General features: G+C 50.7%; 1 long non-coding RNA gene across 2 annotated transcripts in view; it reads right to left on the bottom strand.

The window, feature by feature from the left end:
• Positions 1–24,731, bottom strand: part of LOC129404937 (uncharacterized) — a 35,672-nt gene extending 10,941 nt beyond the window's left edge. The window contains exons 1-3 of one of the 2 annotated variants that reach the window (XR_008630268.1): positions 24,681–24,731; positions 15,384–15,476; positions 8,182–8,330 (exon numbers count right to left, since the gene is read on the bottom strand). This is a non-coding gene — a long non-coding RNA (uncharacterized LOC129404937). Of the gene's footprint in view, positions 1–8,181; positions 8,331–15,383; positions 15,477–24,680 lie in introns of those variants that run through there. The other variant, XR_008630267.1, reaches the window with a different exon arrangement.
• Between the last annotated feature and the right edge of the window lie 1,418 nt (positions 24,732–26,149).

The raw sequence follows: 26,149 nt of genomic DNA, 5'->3' as shown, positions 1-26,149 counted from the left end.
GACCCCCAAGAACCACTGAAAACAACCCCCCAGCCCTCCCCAGCACTAAGGCCCAGGACCACAGGCTGTGGCCCTCCCAAACCAAACCAAAACAAAGATTGCACCCTTTCTCTCTAAGAACCATCTCTTAACCTCTTCAGTTTCTCCCCAAGTCCTCACTATCTTGAGGAGGGCCTTTAGAACTACTTCCCAGAGTTCTTCTGAAGGCAGCTCTTGGCCTTAGTGTTGGTTTTAGCTTTTCGTTTTCAAATTGTTTTAAACAAAGGACAACACCCACCTCCCCACACCCAGCCTCGCCACCCACTGAGTCAGGCCAGCAACATCTTGAGCCTTCGAAAGCCCAGTCTGCCTTCCCCGTCCTCCCCCCAACACACACACTCAGACACATATTCAATACCTCCTGTATTCTTTTCACTTCCTGAGTGCCCTTGTTTTATGTAAGACAAAAGACAAGGAACTTCCAGTTACCCCCAAGGTACTATACAATGGCTGCCTCCAAAGAGGAAAGAGTTTAAACATCATTTTGCATAACAGAGCTCTCTTAATTGTTGTTTTTATTGTTTTTCACTTAGGCAACCTCTCCTTTTCAGTGTATTTTGTGGGTGCTGGAGGTGTTTTGAATCAGCATTTTAGTCGGGAATTGGTGGTGGTGGGGGGTGGAAAATGATCTTTTCCCCTGGACAGATAACTGATTCCAGATCAGACCACACACCAAGGGGGCGATGGAACAAGACAATTCTTTGTCTCACGGGCCCAGACTCTATGTAATTCTTTGGGTCTCCATGTAATTTGTCAATTCATGTGAGCAGCTGAGAAAGTCAAGATGAGCCGCGCTGGCTGGGTCTGCAGACCACTTCCTGCGGAATGCTCTGGACTTCAAGCCCGCCATGGGCACACTCCAACTCTGGGTGTCACAGGGATGACCCACAGTGCTGTCAAGACCAGAGCTAAAGGCACATGCTCGATGACACTTGACACTTCCGGCAGCATTTCTGTCCCTTTCCCATCTTCCTAAAGTCTAAGTCCTACCTATCCTTCCAAAAATGCCACCGCCTGCAGGAAGTCTCCCTTAATTCCCTGCCCTCCCACCCCCCCACCCATCCCCCCCATCCCCTACTCAATCCCCCAGGGTCGAAAGGAATCTTTCTCTTCTGAACAGTTACTATTACTACTGAAACTGTCATCTCTGATCCAGGCAATTCTTTATCATTCTTCTTCTCCTTTTTTTTCTTTTTTTGGTCTTTTTGGGTCACATCTGAGATGCTCAGGGGAGGGGCTATTCCTGACACTCCACTCAGGAATTACTCCTGGCAGTGCCCAGGGGACCATATGGGATGCCAGGGATCGAACACGGGTGGGTCATGGAGAAGGTAAATGCCCTACCCGCTATACTATCAAACCGGCCCTGCTTTCTCCTTCTTAATGTTGTATTCACCACTTAATGTTGTATTCCCCGCCTTTGCCATACTGGCCTACAAATTCATTCCTGTAGGACCCGTACTGGCGTCACATAGCGAAACTTCAAGGCATGTTTTCTAAAAGCCAATCAACAGGTTTAGGGATAGAGATTCCGGGAATCAAAAGAAAGCACTGGGCATTTTCAAGTGGGAAAGTGCTTATGAAAATAAATGCAGTCTTGGAACGGGGCTAGAGTACTGGGTAAATAGCAAAAGAGCACAGCAGCACAGCACAACTCATGTGCGCTATGAGATTTTTACATAATATGATAAGGAACCAGATGCTGGAATTTCACTTGGTGCAATGGGTTTGCCAAATCTCCCATTAAAGAGCCTGCCATAGGCGTGAGGCCTGAGTCTAGCCAGGGCAAAAAACTCCTCCCCTCCCCCCAACATACACACAAAAAAAGAATCTGCCCTTGTGGGTCTGATTAGGAGGTGAGAATGGCTGTAGGACTATCCCTTTGCATTTGCATCAAAACTCCCATTCTCTCCCCAGGTTGGAAAACCCCCACTTAGGAGACGTGTGAGAAGCCTCACCCAGCCTCTCTCCGGAGGCGCTTCCTGTCTGTTCCTCAAAGCTGCTGTCTGAGCCGCCCCACTCTTTGGTTTCAAGGCCTTCAGCTGCTCCCCCTCCACTCACGCGGCTCAGGCTTCTCATCCTTCAGATCTGAGCTCAGAAGAACCAGCGGGCAACTCCGGTGACTGTCTCACCGTGGGCCCAGGGATGAGAACACGGTGGAGGCTCTGTCTTTTATTTATTTATATTTATTTATTTAATTGAATCACCATAAGATACAGGTACAAAACGGCTGTGTTTGAGTTTCAGCCATACAATGATCCAACACCCATCCGTCCACCAGTGCACATTTTCCACCATCAATGTCCCCAGTATCCCTCCCTCCAACCTTGTCCCACCCCTCCCCCTACCTCTATGGTACACAGTTGCCCTCTTTCTCTCTGTTGTAGCACTGTTGTCCCGTTGTTCATCGATTGGCTTGAGCGGGCACCAGTAACGTCTCCATTGTGAGACTTGTTACTGTTTTTGGCATATCGAATATGCCATGGGGAGCTTGCCAGGCTCTGTCGTGCGGGTGAGATTCTCGGTAGCTTGCCGGGCTCTCCGAGAGGGACGGAAGAATCGAACCCAAGTCGGCTGCGTGCAAGGTAAATGCCCTACCAGCTGTGCTATGGATCCACTCTCTCTCTACTTATGGGTATCCTAGTTTGCAATACAGATTACAGATAATGAGAGGTGGTGGCACTGTCTTGAACAAAGCTGATCCCAGTTTGATGGCTGGCACCACCAGGAGTAACCCCTAAGCACAGAACCGGGAGTGACCCCTGAGTACTGCCAGGTGTGGCCAGAAACAAACCAAAAATGCATCATAACCTAAGTCGCCCTAAGCTTCCTGGACCGTTTTCTGTCCTGGCCTTGTCCTCACTTCCATCCTTTCCTTCTTAACATTATCCGTCTGGCCGTTGGACCCTATAGCTCACACTCTACAACATGCTCAGGAGCCCGTGCTCACAGTCCTTTGCCTCCATGGTTTCACTTTTATGTTTTCACATGATAAATTAATTTTCTTCTTGCATTCATTTTGAAAGCGCCAAAATTATTTCACTGTGAAATGTCCTTCATTCAGTGTCCTAGTAAGCTTTACCTTTAAGTACTGTCCGGCTTCCATCGTGGGTTCAAATTCCAGTCTAAGTAGAAGTGGTTGCTAGCCGCATCGCCTTGAGAAAGTTACTTTAATCCTCTCAACGTCTGTTTTTTCAAAAAGGAACAAACAGCATTTCCTTATCAAAGCTGTCAGAACTAAATGACAATGCCCTGCCGCGCCCCTGCTTAGCTACTGAGCACTGGGTAAGTGGTTGGTATTCTCATTCATATTAGACTTTCCTTTGCCCCTCCTTTGGTATTTGTTTTTCCTCTGGTTTTCTCTGCTTCACTTACAGAAACAATTTTCTCCTCTAAAGAGGTTATTTTTCAGGGGGAGAGTAACCCCAGCAGTATTGGGGGGAAGGACAACCAGGGTTACTTCTAACTAGAGGACCCCAAGACTCTGGAGATTGAACCCTGGACCTCAAGTGCACAGGGAATAAACTTTGCCACATCTAGACCTAAGGCGGCTTTTATTTATTATTATTATTATTATTATTATTTTTTTTTTTGCTTTTTGGGTCACACCTGGCGATGCACAGTGGTTACTCCTGGCTCTGCTCTCAGGAATTACCCCTGGCAGTGCTCAGGGGACCATATGGGATGCTGGGATTTGAACCCGGGTCGGCCGCGTGCAAGGCAAACACCCTACCCGCTGTGCTATCTCTCCAGCCCCTTATTTTTGCCTTTTGGGTCACACCTGGCGATACACAGGGGTTACTCCTGGCTCTGCACTCAGGAATTACTCCTGGCTGTGCTCAGGGGACCATGTGGGGTGCTGGGAATCGAACCCGGGTCGGCTGCGTGCAAGGCAAACACCCTACCCTCTGTGCTATCGCTTCAGCCCCCTAAGGCTACTTTTAAACATGATCTTGGCTCAAAGGGTCTCCTAGAAAATGTGATAAGAAATACTGATCAGGGGCTGGAGTGATAGCACAGTGGGTAGGGCGTTTGCCTTGCACGCGGCCGACCCGGGTCTGATCCCCAGCATCCCATATGGTCTGAGCACTGCCAGGGATAATTCCTGAGTGCAGAGCCAGGAGTGACCCCTGAGCATCGCCAGGTGTGATCCAAAAAAAAAAAAAAAAGAAAAGAAATGCTGATCAGTGGGCTGGAGAGGTAGTACAGGGGTTAAGGTACTTTCCTTAGACGTGGTCACCCAGGCTGACCCCCAGACCAACAGGAGTGACCCTGGTACATACACAAAGCCAGAATTTGCCCCCCCAACACCACTGGGTATGACCCAGCCCTATTCCCCCTCAGTCCCCTCTGTCACTACTATCCCTGCCCCCCCAACACACAAACACACACAAAAGAAATACCAACTAGGGAGCTGGAGTGATAGCACAGCAGGTAGGGCGTTTGCCTTGCACAGGGCAGGCCAACCCGGGTTCAATTCCCAGCATCCCATATGGTCCCCTGAGCACAACCAGGGGAAATTCCTGAGTGCGGAACCAGGAGTGACCCTTGAGCATTGCTGGGTGTGACCCAAAAAGAAAAAAAAAAAAAGAAAGAAAAGAAATACCAACCAGTAATGTGATGTAAAATATTTTGGATGGGGAACGAGGGTTGGGCCATACCTGGCCACCTGGCCTCTCTTGGGAAAATTTATTTGTTGCCAGGGATAGAACCAAGTACAGGGGATGGGAAGTTAGTACAGCAAGCAGAGCGCTTGCTCGACACGTCACCAACCTGGGTTTCATCTCCAGCATCCCATATGGTCTCCTGAACACTGCCAGGGGTAATTTCTGAATGCAGAGCCAGGAGTTAACCTCTGAGCATCCCAGATGTGGGCCCCCTCCAAAACAAAAAACAAACAGAAAAGAATGGGGTACAAGGAAGCACCTTAACCCCTGTACTATCTCTCCAAAGAAATGATATTAATATTCCACACTAAACAAATGCAGCCATTTCTCAGATGGGAAAAATGTTGATCAAATATGTACTGAATGAGCTCTAAGGATATCTCAGAGAATACAGGACAAAACTCTGCCTTCCTGCAGTTGGCATTCTAATTCCATTTATTATCATCAAAAGGATGTAGTGGGGAGTTCCCCAAAGGGATTCATCATCGAAACAGCTGCGCTTGAAAAGCAAGTTTACAAATTCATCTTGGACATGAAATCAGAACATCTCTGGCCCAGTTTGCTGGCATGCATGCTATGCCCACAGGAGACCTGGGTGCCCTCCGCTGGCACCACACGTGGCCTCCTGAGCATCATCAGGCGTGAGCAGCAACTCAGCACTGCCAGGTAGACTTGTCTCTACCGGCAGTTTCAAGTCTACCCAGCAGTGGGGCTGGAGCCATAGTACAGCGATTTGCCTTGCACGCGGCTGACCTGGGTTCAATTCCCAGCATCCCATATGGTCCCCTGAGCACCGCCAGGTGTAATTCCTGAGTGCAGAGCCAGGAGTAACCCCTGTGCATCACAGGGTGTGACCCAAAAAGCAAAAAAAAAAAAAAAAATTAAACAATTTAAAAAATAATAAAGTCTACCCAGCGGAACACGATAGCCATGCCTAAGTTTTATTCTCTGGACGGGAGGACCACAGGGCAGGGCTCAGAGGCCACATCCGGCTCTATGCCCAGTGAATGGTGGTCATTCCTGGTGGTGCTGGGGGCTAGAGAACCGCCTGGAGGCCCAATTGACATGGACCGCCCCCCCCAACTGCAAAGTGATGTGCTCCAGCCCATTGAGCTCTCCCTCCATGCCACTCCTGTTTTATTCTTCAGGGAGAAGGGCTGGGGGGATGGCCCGGGCCATAGCTGACAGTGCTCAGGGGCTCCTCCTGGCTCTGTAGTCACAGGGGTCTCTCCCAGCAGTGCTCAGGGAAGCATATGAGGTACTGAGGCTCAAACGGGGTCAGCCACACATAAGGCAAGCACTTCATCCCTGTACGATAGCTCCAGCCTTGTTTTATTTATTTATTTATTTATTTATTTATTTCTTGCTTTTTGTGTCATACCTGGCGATGCACAGGGGATACTCCTGGCTCTGCACTCAGGAATTACGCCTGGCAGTGCTCGGGGGAACATATGGGATGCTGGGAATCAAACCGGGTCAGCCGCATGCAAGGTAAACACCCTGTCCCTGTACTATCGCTCCAGCCCTGTTTTACTCTTTAGCCAGTTATTCTCTAAGACATTGCCTAGCTACAACTTTCTCCACTCCTGACGCTATCCATAGTGAAAAAAAAGTGGCCTTTCCAAAAACAAAAAAACCAACAACCCCAAAATTGCCTTTCCATTTTTAAGTAAGATCTCAGGTCTACGTATAATGGAACTAGGTGGTGATGGCTTCAGGAAAACTCTGGGGGCAGACAAAACAGAGGAAGGTTTCACTTGACTTCAGAGTTCCTGAAAGTCAAAAAGAGTGTGCTTTCCACATCTGTTATTTCTCTAGAGCCTGAATAGAGTTTTTATCAAACTGTTGGTCGAAACTCAGCAATGGGCCTTGAAATTGATTCTGTGACTAGCAATTCCTCCCCCATACACACAGACTGAGAGCAGGGGTGGGGGAATAACTGTGCAATTCAGTGATTCAATGAATGTGCTTCGATGATGCTTGTGTTTCCTGCACATGTGTATCTAGTTACCCATATTCCCATGCAGGGGGTCAAGGATTTCTCATCATGTGTCAAAGAAAAAAAAAAAAAAAAAAATATATATATATATATATATATATATATATCATAGAGGGAGCCTGTGAGACAGTATCGGGATTAAGGCATGTGTCTTGCGTGTAGTTGACCTCCCTTCGATTCCCACATATGGTTCCCTGAGCACAGCCAGGAGTGATCCCTGAGCACTGAGCCAGAAGTAAATCCTGAGCACCACCAGGTCTGGCCCCAAACCCAAAAAATAAATAAATAGAATATTATGGAGCCTTCCTATGTTACAGAGGTGAAAAGCAATCTCTCGCAGGAGCAGAAAAAATGAGAAAATAAGCTTGGTTTTATGAATCAAATTAGCTCAATATTAAAAACTTTTCCAAAGTGGTAATCACCTTTATAGATTTTTGTTTTGATCCTTTAAGGAGGGCAGAGGAGAAGCACTAAGACTGCTTACGTTCTTTTTTAATTAAGAAAACTGATGCTCATTTAAAACAAACGTTTCTTTTCTAACCTTTCTCAGCAAGTCATCAAATGTTCTCCTTGAAAATAAAACCGGGGCTGTGTGTTTATGTTCAGGTTCAATTCGCAGCTTTAAAGTACTGTAATCACCAGGAAGATTTAACAAAGCAAGCTCTCCACTCACTCCAGGAGAGCTGATCCTTCCTTCCTTTGGCAAAATAGCATCTGAATACCCAGGGTGAGGATTAGCCAAGGGTAAAACCAAACAAAATAAAGATGTTCTCATCTTCATAGTTGATAAATTTACATTTCCCACTGTAAGTTTCTGGGTGCTGGTTTGAAAATTATTTGCAGTACCTTATAAATATTATTTGAAACAGAAGACTTTATATCAATAAAGTGTTTTTTTTTTCAGATATTAACTGGCATCCTTTGGCTGTAATTTATTTGCATGGCTTTGAAAGCAATTAAGACATTTAGGAAACACATTAAACCTCAGATTAATGTGCATATTTCTCTTCAACTATCTATCATTCAAAGCCTTATCCCTACCCTTTTCCAGCCAGGGAGATAAATGTTTCAGAACCAGAGAGGCATATTTCCTTTCTGTCCGGTTTTTTAGAATTCATTTAAACATGCTTATTGAGGTTTCTTGTCATGCAATATTTTAGAAAGATTCACCCAAATACATACAGCTTGCAGACTGTAAATATTGCATGACAAGATTGCTACCAAGTTTTCTTCCTTAGGCAAACAATCCTGCAGTCCAAACTCACTATATAAACAACTCCAGTCATATGTAAATGTGATTAACATAATAAAAGCCTCAGCGTTGCTGTTTTCCTCTAAATCCTTCCAATGAATAGGAGTGAAGGAGGTGTAAGACCGGGAGTGTCAGAGCTGCCAAAAGTGATTAGTAAGAAACCTGGAGAACTGCTCTCCACCAAACTCAAACATTAGCTTCTCTAGACAGCATCCAAATCAGAATGCAAGGAGAAAGCAGGAAGCTTTCCTCCTTTAAAGCACAACGTTAATAACAAAACACAGACACCGTCTTCTTGAAGACTCCGGTGGAGGTCACAGATTAGTAAAACCACGGAAGATTTTGTGACGTTTCTGACACTATGTTCCAATTCCTACAAAGAAAGCACACCAAAATGAAACTGTAGAATCAAGAGACAGATGAACCACATCTAAACCAATACACCAGTTACTTAGGGCTTGGAGTAGGAGCAGTATTCCGGAGGTCCTGATTTGGTAACACTGTACTGGGGGAAAACCGTAAGTATGGAGGTCCTTGCTACCTTCTTAGCAGCTCATTACAGGGGACAGTGGGTTGAGAAGGCCGGCAGTGAATAAAATTCGGAGGGGATGGCAAAGGAATTAGGTCTCTGGAACCAGCTAGTATGATAGGTGGGAATTTGTTAACGAATCTTGCTTTTGTTTTGTTTTTGAGGTTTAATCTCCTCTGCTTTAATATTGAGGGAGGGGGGAGAGAGACAGGGCCATATCCAGTGGTACTGGAAATCACTTAGAAAATGCGATGGGGTGACAAGGGGGTGGGAACCACACACAGTGGGGGCTTACTCAGGGGGGATGCTCAGGACAACCATGGAATGTAGGAAATTGACAATGGGGGGCAGAGTTTTTTGCATGCGAGGTATGAGCTTTCCCAGCATCCAAATTATGAGTATTTTAAAACTGTACCATGGACTCACCTGAGAACTCAGTGTTGTGGTGTTTGGTTTGATTTGGTTTGGTTTTAGGGCCACACCTGACAATGTTCAGGGGTTACTCCTGGCTCTGCTCTCAGGAATCACTCCTCGCAGGTTCTGGGCACCATATGGGATGCTGGGGATCGAACCCAGCTCAGCTGCATGTAAGGCAGGCACCTTACTCGCTGTTCTATCTCTCTGGCCCAGAACTTGGTGATTTGACTAGTTTTCTGCCTCTTGATGTCACCAGCTTAAGCCCAAACACCACCTTCGAGTCAGCAGAGTAACTAAAGTACAAGTCTTGGAACAAGAAAAGCTGGGGCTGGAGTGACAGCACAGCGGGGAGGACGTTTGCCTTGCACCTGGCCAACCCAGGTTCAAATCCCAGCATCCCATATGGTCCTCCGAGCACCGCCAGGAGTAATTCCTGAGTGCAGAGCCAGGACTAACCCCTGTGCATTGCTGGGTGTGACCCAAAAAGCAAAAAAAATAAAAAATAAAAAAAGAGAAAGGCTGGGACTGGATGCCTATTCTGCTAGTTTTTGGCTGCAGGACCATAAACAAGTGCTTGATCTAATCTGTCACCTAAAAAAGAAAAGTGAAAAGAGAAGCACAGGAAAGGGGACCTAGGGAAGTCCCAAATTATAATAATTACTTTGAAAAGTCTTTGAAAAGTATTTGCCATGTGTACAATCACCCAATCACTACAACCTGTTTACATCTCATGTTCTCCTATTTTTCCAGGTTCAAAGCACAGAAACAAATAGAAATACGCCCCCCCCCCACACACACACACACATACACACATTAGGCTCTCTGGGCATCAGTTGAAAATCTATATTGGGGGCTGGCGTGGTAGGACAGCAGGTATGGTGTCTGCTTTGCACTCAGCCAATCCAAGTTCAATCTTCCCCACCCCACCCTGAGTGTTGCTGGGTTTAAAATGAGATTTTAGGGGGCTGGAGTGATAGCACAGCAGGTAGGGCGTTTGACTTGCACACGGCCGACCCAGGTTTGATTCCCAGCATCCCATAGGGTCCCCTGAGCACCGCCAGGGGTAATTCCTGAGTGCAGAGCCAGGAATAACCCTTGTGCATCGCCGGGTGTGACCCAAAAAGCAAAAAAAAAAAAAAAAGAGAGAGAGAGATTTTAATTAATTTAAAATTAAATCTTAAGCCAGATGTGGCACCAAAATAATAACAACAACAATAATAAAATCTAGGGGCTGGAGCAATAGCACAGCGGGTAGGGCGTTTGCCTTGCACACGGCTGACTCAGGTTCAATTCCCAGCCTCCCATATGGTCCCCTCAGCACCACCAGGGGTAATTCCTGAGTGCAGATCCAGGAGTAACCCCTGTGCATTGCCAAATGTGACCCAAAAAGCAAAAAAAAAATTTTGGGGGGGGGTCACACCCGGCGATGCACAGGGCTCATTCCTGGCTCATGCACTCAGGAATTACCCCTGGCAGTGCTCAGGGGACCATATGGGATGCTGGGATTCGAACCCGGGTCGGCTGCATGCAAGGCAAACGCCCTACCCGCTGTGCTATCACTCCAGCCCCCAAAAGCAAAAAGATTTTAAAAATCTTAAAATTTTTTATTTAAAAATCTACTCCTGGGGGGCTGGAGTGATAGCGTAGTGGGTAGGGCATTTGCCTTGCATGTGGCTGACCCGGGTTCAAATCCCAGCATCCCATATGGTACCCTGAGCACCGCCAGGAGTAATTCCTGAGTGCAGAGCCAGGAGTAACCCCTGTGCATCGCCAGGTGTGACCCAAAAACCAAAAAAATAAAAAAATCTACTCCTGGGAAGGGGAAGAGTTGGAGTTGCTCAAAGGGCTGGAGTAGACCCTTCCTGTGCAAGAATCCTGGGTTCCATTCTGAGCACTGAACACAATAGGGTCCCCTGAGCATCTCTAGCATGACACCTAAGCACCTAAACAAAAGAAAGAGAAGAAATGTGTTTGTCCAGCATGCACTCGGTAATTCAATTGCTCAACCATATAAGGAAGAACCAAGTTCTCTTTTTCCCCCTGCCAGCCTCAAGGGCTAAAGATGACAAGTGCAAGGATGATGTGCAGACATAACAATGTCTAGCAGGAGAAGAGGAGTTCTTTTCTTCCCTCAAGATCTTCCTGTCAGCAAAGAAAACCTCCAAAATCCCCTGGACAATCTTCGCCTTTGGTCTCACCGGCCAGAGTGGTATTGCTTGGCCATGTCTTAATCAATCTCGAGCAAAGTGAATGAAACCATCATCCATGGATTAAATCAATCACGTTTCACAACCCCTGAAGCCAGAGCAGGGTTCATTTTCATCAATATCCCATAGCCAGGAAGATGACAGGAGATACCTGGAGAATTACATTAGCGGAAGAGAATTATACCCATGGAAGCATCGCCCAATTGGACTGAAAGGAATAGAAACAGGACAAAATAAAGAGTGTGCTTTGGAAGCCCCGAACTTCTCCAAGCAGGAGGCAGGCTCTGTAAACAATCCGCAGGAAACCTGTTCCTTCGAGAGACAGGAAGGAGGAATGGAGGGAAAGCATGAAGGACCCAGAAGGCGATGCCTGATGCCATGGAGAATCCCTCTCGGGCTCTGAGCTCTAATTAGGGGAAGGTCCACCTGTTCCTAACTAGAATTGTTCTGAACTAGATACTCTCATACAACTCTCCTATCCTGCTTCTTTTCTTCTCCTTTTTTTTTCTTGCCTTTTTGGGGTGGTAGGAGGAAGCACCTGGCAGTGCTCAAGATTTTCTCTGGCTCTGTGCTGGAGTGATCACACCAGGCAGTGCTTGGGACACCATATATGGTGCCAGGGATTAACTGGACTGGCTACATTCAAGGTAAGCACCCTCCCCACTGTACTGTTTCTCCAGCCCTATCCCCCTTTTGGAAACAGAGAGTAAATGATTCTATGGCTAACTGTGTGTGTGTGTGTGTGTGTGTGTGTGTGTGTGTGTGTGTTTGCCACACCCAGTGATGATCAGGGATTACTCCTGGCTCTGCGTTTGCATTCTGGAATTACTCCTGGAATGCTCAGATGACCGTTTTGGATGTGGAAATCAAACCCAGGTTGGCTGTGTGCAAGGCAAGCACCCTACCACTGTATTCTCCAGTCCCAACCTAGCCTACTCTTACAGGATGGGTACGTGGAAAGGAGCGTTGTGTGTTCCTTTACTTCACTGAGCTTCAGAGCCAGAGTCATTAAGAAGCTGGACTCATGCGAACTACATCTGAGAAGTCTCGTCTTTCACCTGAACTTGATTTCTAGCAAGAGATTTTGGATATCTGATGTCGTCATTAAAGGAGATGTTATTTAGGACCCTTGGGGAAAAGTGAAAAGAGGTTTATATGTGGGAGAGCATGCACATCCTCGAATTGTAGATTGTGAAGGTGGTAGCCAGACTTCAAGATGAGCACACACACACACACACACACACACACACACACACACACACACACACACCATTGCCTGACTTTCAGTACTTGCATCCTTGTAGCATGTTATACCCACAAGGCATCAGGGCTAGTCTGTGTGACCAGCAGACCCAGCAAAAATGAGAGCATGTGAGGACCCTGGATCACAAGAGACATGGCGACTTCTGCCTTTGCTTTTTCTCCTGTCTAACCTGCTTTCAAGGGCTCCTGTTGCATTGTTTGGTCACTTACGTTGTCCTGTAGAGACGACTACAGAAAGCAAGGAGCTGAGGCCTCCTGCCCCATCACCCACGTGAGTTCCAGTCACATCTTCTGCTAATCCCATCCCCAATCAACTATCACCTGCAGCCTTGAGGGAGGTACTGAGCAAGGACCACCAAATGGATTTCCTGATCCACAGCAATTATAACAAAATATTTGCTATTTTTTGATTTTTGGGTCACACCCAACTGTGGTCAGGGCTTACTCCTGGATCTGCACTCAGAATTCTGGGGAATCAAACTTGATTTCTGGGGAAATCAAACTTGGGTTGGTGGCCATGGGCAAGGCAAGTGTTCTACCCACTGTACTATCGCTCTGGCCCAATATTTGTTATTTTTAGTTGCTTAGAGTGGGGATGGATCAGAACTAAGTAACAATTAGTTATTTAATGGACTAGAGCTTTAAATAGTACAGCCGATAGTACAGCAGGTAGGGTTTTGCCTCTCACACGGCCGACCCAGGTTCAATCCCATATGGTACCCCAAGCACTGCCGGGAGTAACTCCTGAGTGCAGAGCCATGAGTAACCCCTTAGTATTGCTGGGTGTGACCCCCAAAAAGAAAAAAAATAGTTACTTAAAAGCCTGGACTAGAGCGATAGCACAGTGGGTAGGGCATTTATTTGCCTTGCATGCGACCGACCGGGTTCAATTCCTCCGTCCCTCTCGGAGAGCCCGGCAAGCTACCAAGAGTATCCCACCTGCATGGCAGAGCCTGGCAAGCTACCCTTGGCATAGTTGATACGCCAAAAACAGTAACAACAAATCTCACAATGGAGACGTTACTGGTGCCCATTCAAGCAAATCAATGAACAACAGGATGACAGTGACAGTGACTTAAAAGCCTACATTCATTTTTAAATTTTGTTGTTTTGGGGCTTCCCCAGTTTTGCTGGGCACTATGAGGGCTACTCTGAGAGCTCCTAAGTAGACCATGCGGTACTCGGGAGACATCCTCCAAGTGCGCCAGCCCTATGAGCTCTCTCCTCGGTCATCTGTATTCATTTGTCCCTAAACTCTGCCCTCAGAGAGGATCTCAACTCAGTCACCAACAAAGATGTTTGGTGGGTTTTGTTTGTTTGTTTTTGTTTGGGGCCACACTCAGCACTGCTCAAGGCTTAGGCCTGGCTCTGCACAGAGGGATCACTCCTGGAGACCTTTCAGGGTGCTGGGAATCAACCCCAAGTCAGCCACATGCAAGGCAAGTGCCCTACCTGCTGTACTATTGCTCCAACCCAGACAAAGGATCTTTTAAAGAAAAGACCGTGGAGGGGCTGGAGCGATAGCACAGCGGGGAGGGCGTTTGCCTTGCACGCAGCCAACCCGGGTTCGAATCCCAGCATCCCATATGGTCCCCTGAGCACCGCCAGGAGTAATTCCTGAGTGTAGAATCAGGAGTAACCCCTGTGCATCACTGGGTATGACCCAAAAAGCAAAACAAAAACAAAAACAAAAACAAAAACAAAACCCATGGAAGCTGGAGACATAGCTCAACAGGCTGTGCACATGCAAAGCATGCTTCCATCCCTACCACCACGTGGTCCTCCGAGCACCACCAAGACCAACTCCCAGACACAGAGCCAGGAGTAGCCCCCGAGCAAGCCAGGAGGACTATAATGCAAGACACAGATCTGCAACTCGCCCAACAACAAAAACACTAAGCCCTGCCATAATGACTCAATGAGAACTCTCTTTGCATTATTTTTCATAATTTTAACAATTAAGATTAAAAATATGGAAGTATTTCATCACTCTACCCCGTTGAAAGATTTGATTCAGTTGCAGGTAGCAGGGGAGAAAGCTCTGAGAAACGAGGAGGGGAGGAAAAGACAGATGAAAAGGATATAATGCAAGAGCTGAGGAGATGGTCTGAAGGGCAGGAGGACAAGTTTTGCATATATAAGAGCCCTGGGTTTGATCCCTGGCACAAGTGCTCCTCATCCTAGCCAAGAGTGACCCCAAGCACTACTGAATGCACCCCCCACCCCACCCCCAATCACTTTCCTCACCTAGAGTCGTAGTCTTTTGTTTTGTTTTGTTTTGTTTTTGCTTTTGGGGTCATACCTGGCAATGCACAGGGGTTACTCCTGGCTCTGCACTCAAGAATTACCCTCGGCCGTGCTCAGGGGACCATATGGGATGCTGAGATTCGAACCTGGGTTGGGCGTGTGCAAGGCAAACGCTCTACCAGCTGTGCTATCACTCTAGCCCCTAGAGTCGTAGTCTTAACTGGCCAGCTTGCCACTTTAATTTCCCCCTCAGATCATCAGCAAAAGAGGCAGGAAGCCCCTGTCCACTTGGAAGGGAATGAAAACCCGGGCATGTGGCACCTACATTTCTTTTGAGCCCTTTCCCTGTCTATCCTAGAACACCTGACTGGGTGTGGGCAAAGCAAATAATTTTTTTTTTTTGCTTTTTGGGTCACACCCAGCAGCGCACAGGGGTTACTCCTGGCTCTGCACTCAGGAATTACTCCTGGCAGTGCTGGGGGACCATATGGGATGCTGGGAATCGAACCCGAGTCGGCCGCGTGCAAGGCAAACGCCCTACCTGCTGTGCTATCGCTCCAGCCCCAAAGCAAATAATTTAATGTACAGACTTGGGCACTTCTGAGAATAAGATAGGTCTTAGAGGAACTGGGGGCGTAGGTAGTAAAGGGAGAACCCCCTGAGCACTGAGCCAGGAGTAGCCCCTGAGTTCTACTGGGTGTGGTGCCCCCCACACACAAAGAATCAAAAACAAATCAATAAAGTAAAATAAAATGAAACAAACCTTTGATGTGATTCCTCTTGAAAAGCAGGTTGAAATTGGAACTGCTGGAGGTGAGTTGCAATCTATATTAGCCATTGTTCGTGATGCAAGGTACTGAAAGAGACAATATGCATGTTTCAATGTGGCCGACAATATTTTGTCATTATTCCTGGAATGAACTTTATTTCCTCCCAATAATTCCTTCACAAGAACTTGAATATTCATCTACTAATTTCAATAACCTCTATCAGAAATAACCAAACCCTTACAATATCTGCACTGTAGCACTGTCGCCCTGTTGTTCATCAATTTGCTCGAGCGGGCACCAGTAATATCCCCATTGTGAGACTTGTTGTTACTGTTTTTGGCATATCAAATACGCCACAGGGAGCTTGCCAGGCTCTGCCATGCAGGCTGGATATTCTTGGTAGCTTGCTGGGCTCTCCGAGAGGGATGAAGTAATCGAACCCGGGTCAGCCACGTGAAAGGCAAACACCCTACCTGCTGTGCTATCGCTCCAGTCCACAATATCTATACATAATAATTAAACATTCTAAATTTACATCTCAGGAAAGCTGGTCTTATATATGACTTGTATTGGAGGGGGGAGGAAGAAGGTTGTTGCACCAGTGGTGCTGAGTGGCTATATCAGCTCCATGGCCCAGGGTCTTTCCTGGAGGCACTCAGGGTCCATATGTGGTCTGAGAAGTGAAGCCGGGTCCCCTACATGCAAAGCCTGCACTCAGCCCAAATCTCCCTCCTCCTTTCCGCGATAGCACTTGCTCCCAACTTATTTTCAGCTTATTTTTCTCTCTCTCTGTTATGGGTTCTTCTTTCTCTGTGTTTCCACTTTCCATTTCGGATGCTTCCCTGACCTTTTATCATCCCACACTCCCATTTGCTGAGGTTACTCTCTTGTGACTGGAACGACCACACTCGAATACCTATGACTCCTTTATTTTTATTTGTCATCCTGACTTCACTCTCCTGGGGCGGGAGAACGTGCAGGGAGCAGAGATTAGGCCACACCCAGCAGTGCTCAGGGGCTATTCCTGGCTTAAGGGGGGTCACTCTTGGCAGCGCTGGGGATCAAACCAAGGTCAGCCATCTACAAGGCAAGCACCTTACCCAATGTCTTTTCTCCATCTCTCTCTCTCCTCTCTCTCGCTCAGAGGACCATATGGGATGCTGGGGATCAAACCTGGATCGGCCGCGTGCAAGGCCGACCCCCCTCCCCACTGTACTATCTCTCCGGCCCCTCCATGATTTCTCTCTTACACTCTAGTCCTGAGCTGGGCAACTCACCACATCTGAGCATTTGAAATATGACTAGCTTATAGTGAGAACCAGTATGACTGTAAAGATAATACACACATTGCATCGGAAAGACTTAGAAAAAAAAATGAAGACAAACCATTTTATAATCTCTATGTGCATTTGTGCATTCCGTGCTGAAATAACAATATTTTAGGTGCAATGGGTTAAATTGCATTATTAAAATGAATATGTCTGTTTCTGTTCGCTTTTTTAAATGTAGCTATGAAGCACTTTAAAGTAAATAGGGGGTGCGGGGGCCCAGGGAGGGGACAGAGAGGTGGCGAGTGTGGTGCTGAAACACAAAATCCTATTATTAACAGTACTGTAACTCACAGTGCCTTTATTTTTTAATTTCAATAAAATAAAATGACATGTACAGCCTAGTGGGGGGGGGGGGAAATGTAAACATACAACTCCTTCTTGTTTGGGGGCCATCCCTGGCAGTATGCAGGGCTTATTCCTGGCTCTGTGCTCTGCATGGACTGAGGGAATCATATGGGTGCCAAGAACCAAACCTGAATTAGCCACATGCAAGGCGAGTGCCCTACCTGCTGCACTATCTCTCTGGCCCCTAACATACAGCACCTTTTTGTGGCTCACCTAGCATCCGAACTGGATAGCACCACTCTGAACTCTCCACTCTTAACGAGCTTCTCAACTCAGAAACTCCATGAGTGCCTCAAATCCAGTAGTGGCGCTGAGGCTGGAGCGATAGCACAGCAGGTTGGGCGTTTGCCTTGCACTCGGCCAACCCGGGTTCGATCCCCAGTATCCCATATGATCCCCGAGCACCGTCAGGAATAATTCCTGAGTGCATGAGCCAGGAGTAACCCCTGTGTATCGCCAGGTGTGACCCAAAAAAGCAAAAGTAAAATAAAATAAACTGACACCTGTGCGTGTGCATGCTGGGACCATGCCTCCCCAGCAGAAAGCAAGGACAGACACAGTTCATTGAAACAAAAGCTTTCCCCCAGTTCAGTCCCTGGGGTCGCAAAGTCACCTGGGCACTAGGAGGTGTAGACCTGGAACAGCACCTCTGGTACTCAGGGGAATGCCCCAGCACCCTGCATGAGACACAGCCTGAGGTTGTGATAACTGTCTAGTTGTTTGAAAACTACTGGGAATGGCCCCCACAGCCCCTGAGCGTTGCTTGGCTAGCCCCTCAACCCCACACCAAACCACAACCTCTGAAGTTATCACGCCCTCCTCATTTTTTGTTTTTTTGAAAAATGGATATAACAAGGATTAAAAAATAAAGACACTGTGACTTACAATGCAGTGTCCCCTCCTTGGGCACTATGACTTAGTCCTTTTGGGACCCCCATTTTTTTTCTCTTTTATTTTTTTTTATTTGCTTTGCGGGGGGGGGGGGTGTCACACCCATCAATGCTCAGAGGTTAATCCTGGCCTCACGCAAGGCAAATGCCCTACCCACTATACTATTGCTCTGCCCCCCCCCCCCCCCGCCCCATTTGTTTTAAAGTGCTTCAGAGCTACAATTCGAAAAGCAACTAGAACAACAGAGATAATACAGGGGTTAAGGTGCCTGTGTTGCACATGGTTAACTCTGACTTGATCCCTGGCACCACACCTCATTTGATCCTTGAGCACTACCAGGAGTGACCCCCTGAGTCAGGAGCAGCCTATGAGCACTGCTGAGTATGGCACAACTCCCACCACCATCATCAAAAAGGAAAGGAATAGACACAGAGCGTCTCCCTGATCTCCCCTGAGTATCCCGGAAGTCAGAGGTCCCTGGTCAATGTGATCTCCAAAGGGGTGAGAAGCATATGTGGGGTTGGAGAGAGTACGGGGCCTAAGGTACTTGCATGCAGATGACCTGGGATGGAATTCAGACACCTCAGTGTTCCCACGAACACTGCTCTGAGCACAGAGCCAGGAGTCAGCCCTGAGCACAGCACCCTGGTTCCTGCCCCAGAGCCACTGGGTGTGGCCCTGGAATGCCCACTCTCTCCCAGAGGCCTAGCAATGTGATCCTGGCTGGCCAAGAATTGTGGGAAGCAGCTTCCAGGCCTCCTGAGCACTTCTTAGGAAATACTCTCCCCAAAGGAAAAGCACTGGAAGGAATAAGAGTTTAAATTTGGGGGTGGGGAGGCCGAAGCAATAGTACAGCGGGTAGGGCTTTTGCCTTGGGTTCAATCCTCAGCATCCCATATGGTCCCCCAAGCACCGCCAGGAGTAATTCCTGAGCGCAGAGCCAGGAGGAACCTCTGAGCATTGCTGGTTGTGACCCAAAAAGCAAATAAATAAATAAATAAATAATTTGGAAAAATAAAGAGTTTACATTTATTTATTTATTTATTTATTTATTTATTTATTTATTTATTTATTTATTTGCTTTTTGGGTCACACCTGGCGATGCACAGGGGTTACTCCTGGCTCTGCACTCAGGAATTACCCCTGGCCGTGCTCAGGGGACCATATGGGATGCTGGGATTTGAACCCGGGTCGGCCGCGTGCAAGGCAAACGCCCTACCCGCTATGCTATCTCTCCAGCCCCAAGTTTACATTTTTTTAAAGTATGGGGGCTGGAACGATAGTACAGCAGGGAGGATACTTGCCTTGCACACAACTGACCCAGGTTTGATCCCTGGCATCCCATATGGTCCCCTAAGCACCACCAGGAATGATTCCTGAGTGCAGAGCCAGGCATAACCCCTGAGCATCACCAGAGGTGGCCCCTAAGTAAAATAATAATAATAATAATAATAATAATAATAATAATAATAACAAAACAAAAAATCCCATAAAACAAAAACAAACATTTAACAGTGTGTTGGGTGTCCTGCTACTCCTGACTGCGGTTTTTGTCGCTCGTGAATGCTTTAACCTGGTGACAGAATGAAGCGAGTACTACTATAAAGGAGTTTCCTTATGTTATCCAACACGGTCCTTACCCCAGGATGCGGCTGAGCCAGTGGCACAGACTTCTTTACAAAAAAAAATGAGGGCCACACCCAAAGATGCTCAGGGGTTCCTGCACTCAGGAATCACTCCCGGCCGGTTTCAGGGGGGACCGGGCCAGGTGCAAGGCAAGCGCCTTAGCCGCTTTATTTTGTCTCCGGCTCCTCCCACCCCACCCCACCCCACCCCGCTGTCTTGAATTATTTGCCCAGGGCAGACAGGGCTGGGAACTAAGTATCCAAAAGGTACTTGCAAGCCTCAGTCCCCCGTGGCCCTGAGGCGGGGTGGGGGGGGGGGGCGGAGAGGGAGCTGGCCTGCAGAAATACAGGTCCGTTTTCTCAAGGGCAAAGTCCTAAGAGGTCCTCCAAGCCCCCCTCCGCTCCCCGTAGGAAACGGGAGCGCACAGCCCCCCGCAGAGGAAAGAATGCCGCCCCCCGCCCCGGCTTCGCGTCCCTCCTCCCCGACGCCCCAGTCCCGGGCGGGCGCGCCTCCTCCCCTCCGCCCCGCTCTCCCGGCCACGCTCCCCGGAGAGGTCCAAGAGTCTCGGAGCGCGGGGGCTTTCCAGCCGGCCTCGGAGGCGGGGGGTGGGGGACGCCCCTCCGGCCAGGCGGGCGCGTTCGAGTTGCGATGCGGAGAATTCGATGGCCCAGTGGATCGAGTTAAATATAACTGCGCGGATGGAATGGCGCTAAAAATAAGGCAGCAGCTGGAGGGTGCACGGCCTGTCCCGCGGAGGGCGAGGTCCCGGGCGAGCGGGCTGGCCAGCTCCCGGCGACGGCGCTCGGGGCTGCTGGGGGAGTGGGCGGCGGCGTGGATCCCGCTAGGAAGCCCCCCAAAACCCGGGCCAACTTGTCCCGCACGTGACCGGGGGACGGCGGCCGCTGCCCCGCCACTAGGGGGAGCTCCCCGCTCGGGAGGAGCAGGTCGAACCCTCCGGGAGGCCGGGACGTCGGACCTGGACTCCAGGGGGACCCCGTGGGGGGTGGGCTCCCCCCGGCGCGGCTCCGTCCCACAAGCCCCTTCCCGCGCGCACCCTCCCGGCCATTGACAAGCCAGCAATTGAAACGTTTCCAAAACGGGCTATTTATTTGCTCCCAATAAATCGATCGGCAGTGATTAAGCAATCGATGTAGCCCGGGTGGGCGAATCGCCGGCGGGAGGGCCAAGGGGGGACGGGGTGGGGGGGGAGCCTCGGCCCTGCGCCCGCTTGGGGAGGACGAGGGTAGACGCCGGCCCCCCGAGAGGCGTGTCCCGCCCGGGCCACACCCGGGGACCCCGCCCCCGGCCCCCGGCACCTGGGCGCGCCCGACCCCTCCCGGGCTGCGCTTCCCCGGGGCGGCGAGGGGTGCGCGCCCCCCGCTGCCCCCCGACTCCTGCTGGGCCCGGCCCTCGAGCCGGACTCTCGGGGGCGCGGACGAGGCCGCGGCGCTCCCAGGCTTTTGTTGCTCGTCTCCCGGCTGAATGGGGGTTTTGTAAAGCGGGACAGATAAAAATGAGCAGCATCATATTGTTTGACAGAATGATCCCATATGATGAAGTGTCGGCTCCGAAGGGGGTGAAAATGGTGAATTCCTAAAAAACCCCGCGCTCGGCGTCTCGGCGAGCTGCGCTCCTAGCCTGGAGGGACCCCGCGGACAGCCGGGCCCCCACCGCGTCGCCCCGAACCGTGCGGAAAAAGCTGGAGCTTTCCATGCCAAGTCATTTGTAAAGCCCCGATCCTGCCCAAGACCTTTCTCCTCCCGGATGAAAAGAAACAATTTTCGAGAGAAAGGCTCGTTTTGATTAAATCTGACATGCTGCTGATAACTCCATGCTAATGTGAAATAATTAACATAATAGCCATAATTAAAAGCACGCTAACAATGCCATAAATTTATCACACAATTTTACTAGCTTTCTGCCCCTAACTGCTCTCTCATCGTTAATTAAACGTGTTGCCTTTTACGGAATGGATGTTTATACATTTCCAATACAAATAAATTCGAAACCGTTCTCTCTCCCTCTCTCTCACCTCCTTTTCCTTGGGTGCCTCGCCATGCCAGGCGCTCCTTGGCGTGGGCCCTGCATGGTGGACACCTCGAAAATAATGACGTTTTGAGACGCAAATCCAAATAAGAACATTCAATTAGCCTCCCCCCTGTTCCGTCCCAAAGCGATATGGAGGGACACCCAAGCTGGGAGAAAGAGCAGGAGACGCTAGTCATTATGAAACAGAAATGGTTTGTTTCTGCCGGTGCGAGGTGGTTCTCAGCTCAGTTCTAACGCCTCTCCGTTCGGGGCGACAGTCCAGTCCAGGCAGACATCGGGAAGAGTTGAACGAACCCACCAAGAGTGTAAAGGAGCTGCCGGCTCGGGCTCTTGGAATCTGGAGAGACGGATTTGGACCCCACCCACGGTTTTGTTTTCTCTGTGAGAAGTTGGGGGCGGGGAGCTGGTCTGGGGTGGGACAGAACCTGGTCCCATCTCCCCCGGTGGTAAGAAAAGTGTGCGCGGGCTCAACTCCAGGCAAGGAGGGCAAGGAGTGATCCAAGCCACTGGTTTAGTCTGGCTTCCAGGAGGAGGGAGCAGGCGGCTGGGGGTACTCGGGTCTGGTGAGGGTCAGACAGGCCATCCCAGCCTCCTGCTCCCTAACCCACCCCACCTCCAGCCTGGAGCATTTAACCCAAACTGCTTTGGAATTCATTTCCCCTTATTTCTCATAAATTCTTCCATCCACTTCTTCCCAACCCTAGTCTCATGCATACCCCACCACACCCCCTTCAGATGTCTCAATTTTCTTCCAATCGATCCGGACTCCACTTTTCTTGCTTCTGCAGCTAACACACACACACACACACACACACACACACACTTACCAACAACAACAACAACAACAAACGCCTGGACCCCTGGACCCCCTGACCGCCAGTTCCCGGAGACCTCCCTAGCTGGGTCCCATGGACTCTGCCCACCCCAGGAGAAACGGAGGAAGTCTCATTCATTTCCCCCCTTTAGCTGAACCGTCTGGAACATTTGAATAGGTGAGGCAGGGGGTGCCATCTTCTTTAAATACCTCCGGGGAAGGAGGTGCGCCTGATGGAGCCAGGTCCTATCTGCTGACTGTGAGTGAATCTTGACGGTGTTTGTGTGTGAACTCTTTCTCACCCAGTGTCCCCCTGCAACTCCGGAAACGTTGGTCCTTATTTCTCCTTCCCCGTGCCCCATTCACATTTTCCTCTCCTTCCCCCACGAAAGGTCTCCATTTCTCTTCCTTCTCTCTCTCCTTTCATCACCGTGCCCAAGTTGGGAGGTCAGGACGATTGCAAATGGGCTTTGGGGACACAAACCGCAATTGCACCGGGAGGGCACCGGGAACCTCCCTGCCGGGGCTCTAACGGGACCCTTGAGGGGGAGGGGGTCGCCGCTGCACCTCCTTCCGGCCCCCGGAGGTCACGCTGCCCGAGGCCCGGAAGGAGGAACGCGGCGGCAGGGTCCAGGGGCCGAGGGTGGAGGGTGGTCACCGGCAGAGCTGCTGCGGTTGCAGTAAGACGGCCGCCAGTGCTGGGACCCGCTGTTGTGTTGGGCGTCGGGGGCCCGCAGCCAAGGGGTCCTGCATGTCTCCTCATGAGCTAATCCAGTCGGAAAAAAAGTTTCTGTGAAGGCCGGGCCCGGCATCAGATGGTAATACTGATTGAACAAGGGATGAGCACAATAGAGCTCTAACCGAGGGGAAGCGTCGCTTTTCACGCTAGGCTCTGTAATTAATGGTATGAATCAATTAATTTGACTTTTATTGTGTTGAAGGAAAAAAGCGCAACAAATGGAACTGGCAACCAGGAGTTGTTCCCCCGCCACCCCCACTCCACCCCTTCTGCCCCCTGGAGATTGCAATGAGACGCCAGGGACTGGACTGATCAGGCCAGGTCTTGGCAGCGGGCCGCTGAGAGTCCCCAGAGCCCGGCTCTGGGGGGCAGCGGATTGGAAATTAGGCTCATTTGGAGGAGACAACCAGAAGCCTGGCCAGGGGCAGCCCCCCAGAGCTGCCACCCTTCCGCCAGTGAATACACAAGTGGTGTCCACGAGGGCCCAGCCGGGGCGCCCATCACCTTAGCTGAACAAAAGGAATTTCTGAATTTGCACATTTCCGTTTCTTTCTCGGCTCCTGCCAACCTTCCCTTTGTTAAGGATTGGGTGGCTGGGGCCGTGGCAGCCTCGGACCCCCTTGCAGCTGGGGGCAGTGGGCCACCGGCTCTCCACACTGCACCACTGCATTTCCCGAGAACCGTCTGGCACCGTGAACCATTTGGCCCGACAAAGCGGTGGAGCTGCGGAAATCAACTCAAAGATGCATTTTAGGGTCAAGTGCAACGAGGGGAGGGGGGGTCATCTAGAAACAGAATTTTTAAAAAACCTAGGAGATTCGCAGATGTCTTGAGATGGAATGACTGCCCTGTCCTGCCCCAGCACCAACCAGAAAGCATTCTGCAAAGCTGGGGCAACGTTCGTTGGGGTAGTTTATATGGGGGACTCACTGAATAGAGATGGAATCCAATCTGTGTGTACTGCATTGCCTGTGAGGGAGCAAGTTCGCTGCTTTTGGGTGTATGCGTGTGCATATATCTAGGCCAAAGAAATCAGAGATGGGGGGCATAGGTGAGTGAGACAGATGCAGGGAAATGAGAAATCCCGCTGTTCAACAGGAATAAAATCAGTTCCCCGGTCGTCCATAAATGTTTCACGAATTCTTTCCCCTCGAAATCTCCTTCCCCCGCCCAGGGGCGGGCGCCTCTCCTCCCCAGGCCTCCGCAGACAGCGGGGTTCGGGTTCCAGGTTCCAGGAGCATGCGGCGGGCAACCCAGGCAGCCACAAACGGCTGGAAGCAGCAATGCGACGCGGACTCGGCCGGCAGGAATACGGCTGGGAGGTGTGAGGTTCTCGCGCCCCAGAAATGCCACGTACGCCCCCGGGATCTGACTGCAACCCCTCCCATCCCAGTCCATTCCTCCCGCGGCCCCTGCCCACCCCCTCCCTCCCCCGCCTCCCGGCTCTCCTACCGCCACGGGCTCGCTTTTCCCGGGAAACGTTTGTCCAACTCACCGCTGCCTCCAAGCCGCTCGGCTGCTGGCTTCCCGCAAGAAGTTCCTTCTTGGAGGGTTTGTCCGGCTCCTTCAGAGGAAAGAATTCCACGTTAGAGAGGCAGCGACTAAGAGCGTCCTAGCCCGCCCCCTGGCCCCAGGCCGCCCGCGCTCCCAGGAGGCCTGTCGGGCCGCCCGCGAGGTCGCCGCGTCGGGTCGTGGCGCAGTTCTGACCCAGCCCAGGTGCGTCGTTCCACCTCGAAGCCCCGACCTAGGCCGGCCCCACGCACTTACCCAGGCCGCTGCCAATCCCGCTCCTTCCCCCGAGCCTCACTTCCGACTTTTTCTCTGGCTAAGTCGTGTAACCACTGGGAGCGGAGAGTCCCGCCTCGTTCAGGTAGAGGTTCCCTGTCACTGCACGGCGTTGTAAAATTCTCTCTCGGCAACTATCTAGGAATAGATTAATCGATGGCCATTTTCTGATCTTCGGAACCCCAGCTGTGGCTACGGTGACCCCGCGCGGGGCGGGGATAGGTGTGTGTTTGTATGTGTGTGTGTGTGTGCGCGCGCGCGCGTGTGTGTAAAAGTACGCGTGTACACCTATATACACACGTCCACATCGAGACGGGAAGGCCAGGCGGGGCCTGCGTGGTTCGTGTGTGCGGGCAGAGCGCATCACCTCCCCGTCGGTGTCTACACCGCAGGAGCACCGACGCGGGAGCTGGGGTGCGAGGGAAAAGTGTTTGAAATCTTTTTTTAGCCAGACGGCGGAGCCGGGCGCACAACCCTTACTCTTTCGATCTCCAAAGAATCTAAACAAAAAATACGTAAAAAGGCAAAACAGTCGGTTAAGTTTTTCCCTGACACCCAACCCCCAACCCCCACCCCAAAAGCAGAAAGGGAATCTCGTTCTCCATTCCCGGCCGTCGGCCTAGGGAGACTTGGCACCCGGGAGAGGGGAGGGGGCAGGGCGAGGGGGCGGGGAGGGCCCGCCCAAGCGCGCCGCGGGGCCCGGGGGGCGCTCCCCGGCCCGCGCCCGCACCGGCACCCGCTTACACCCCTCCCGCCCGCACTCACGACCCACCGGCTCCCTGGACCCCCGCGCCGGGCTCCGGGCCTGAGCCGGGGAGGTCCGGGCGCGGGCCGGGGCGCCTCTGGGGGGCGTCCGGGGCTGCGGGCGGCCGGTGCGGCGCCGAGGTGCGCGTCCCTGGTCCCTTTGTTGACAATTGCCCGCACCAACTTGAGTTTGGCCCGCGCGGCGGCGGCCCTGACGTCACGCGCGGTCACGTGGCCCCGCCTCCCGTTGGATCTTTAAGTAGAAAGTAATCTATCAGGCCAGTCCTTAAAACGCGACTTTCCACTGCGGGGGCTTCGGCGGCCCCGACACCCCCGCCCCCCGTGGCCCCTGCCCGCGCGCCCTCCCGAGCCGCCCGGCGCCCGGCGTCCCGCGCCCGCCCGCCTGCCCGCACCGCGCCGGGGCCCGAGGCCGGC

Source organism: Sorex araneus, chromosome 5 (assembly GCF_027595985.1).
Source record: "Sorex araneus isolate mSorAra2 chromosome 5, mSorAra2.pri, whole genome shotgun sequence".
Classification (NCBI taxonomy): domain Eukaryota; kingdom Metazoa; phylum Chordata; class Mammalia; order Eulipotyphla; family Soricidae; genus Sorex; species Sorex araneus.
This window is presented reverse-complemented; position numbering and strand designations above follow the sequence as displayed.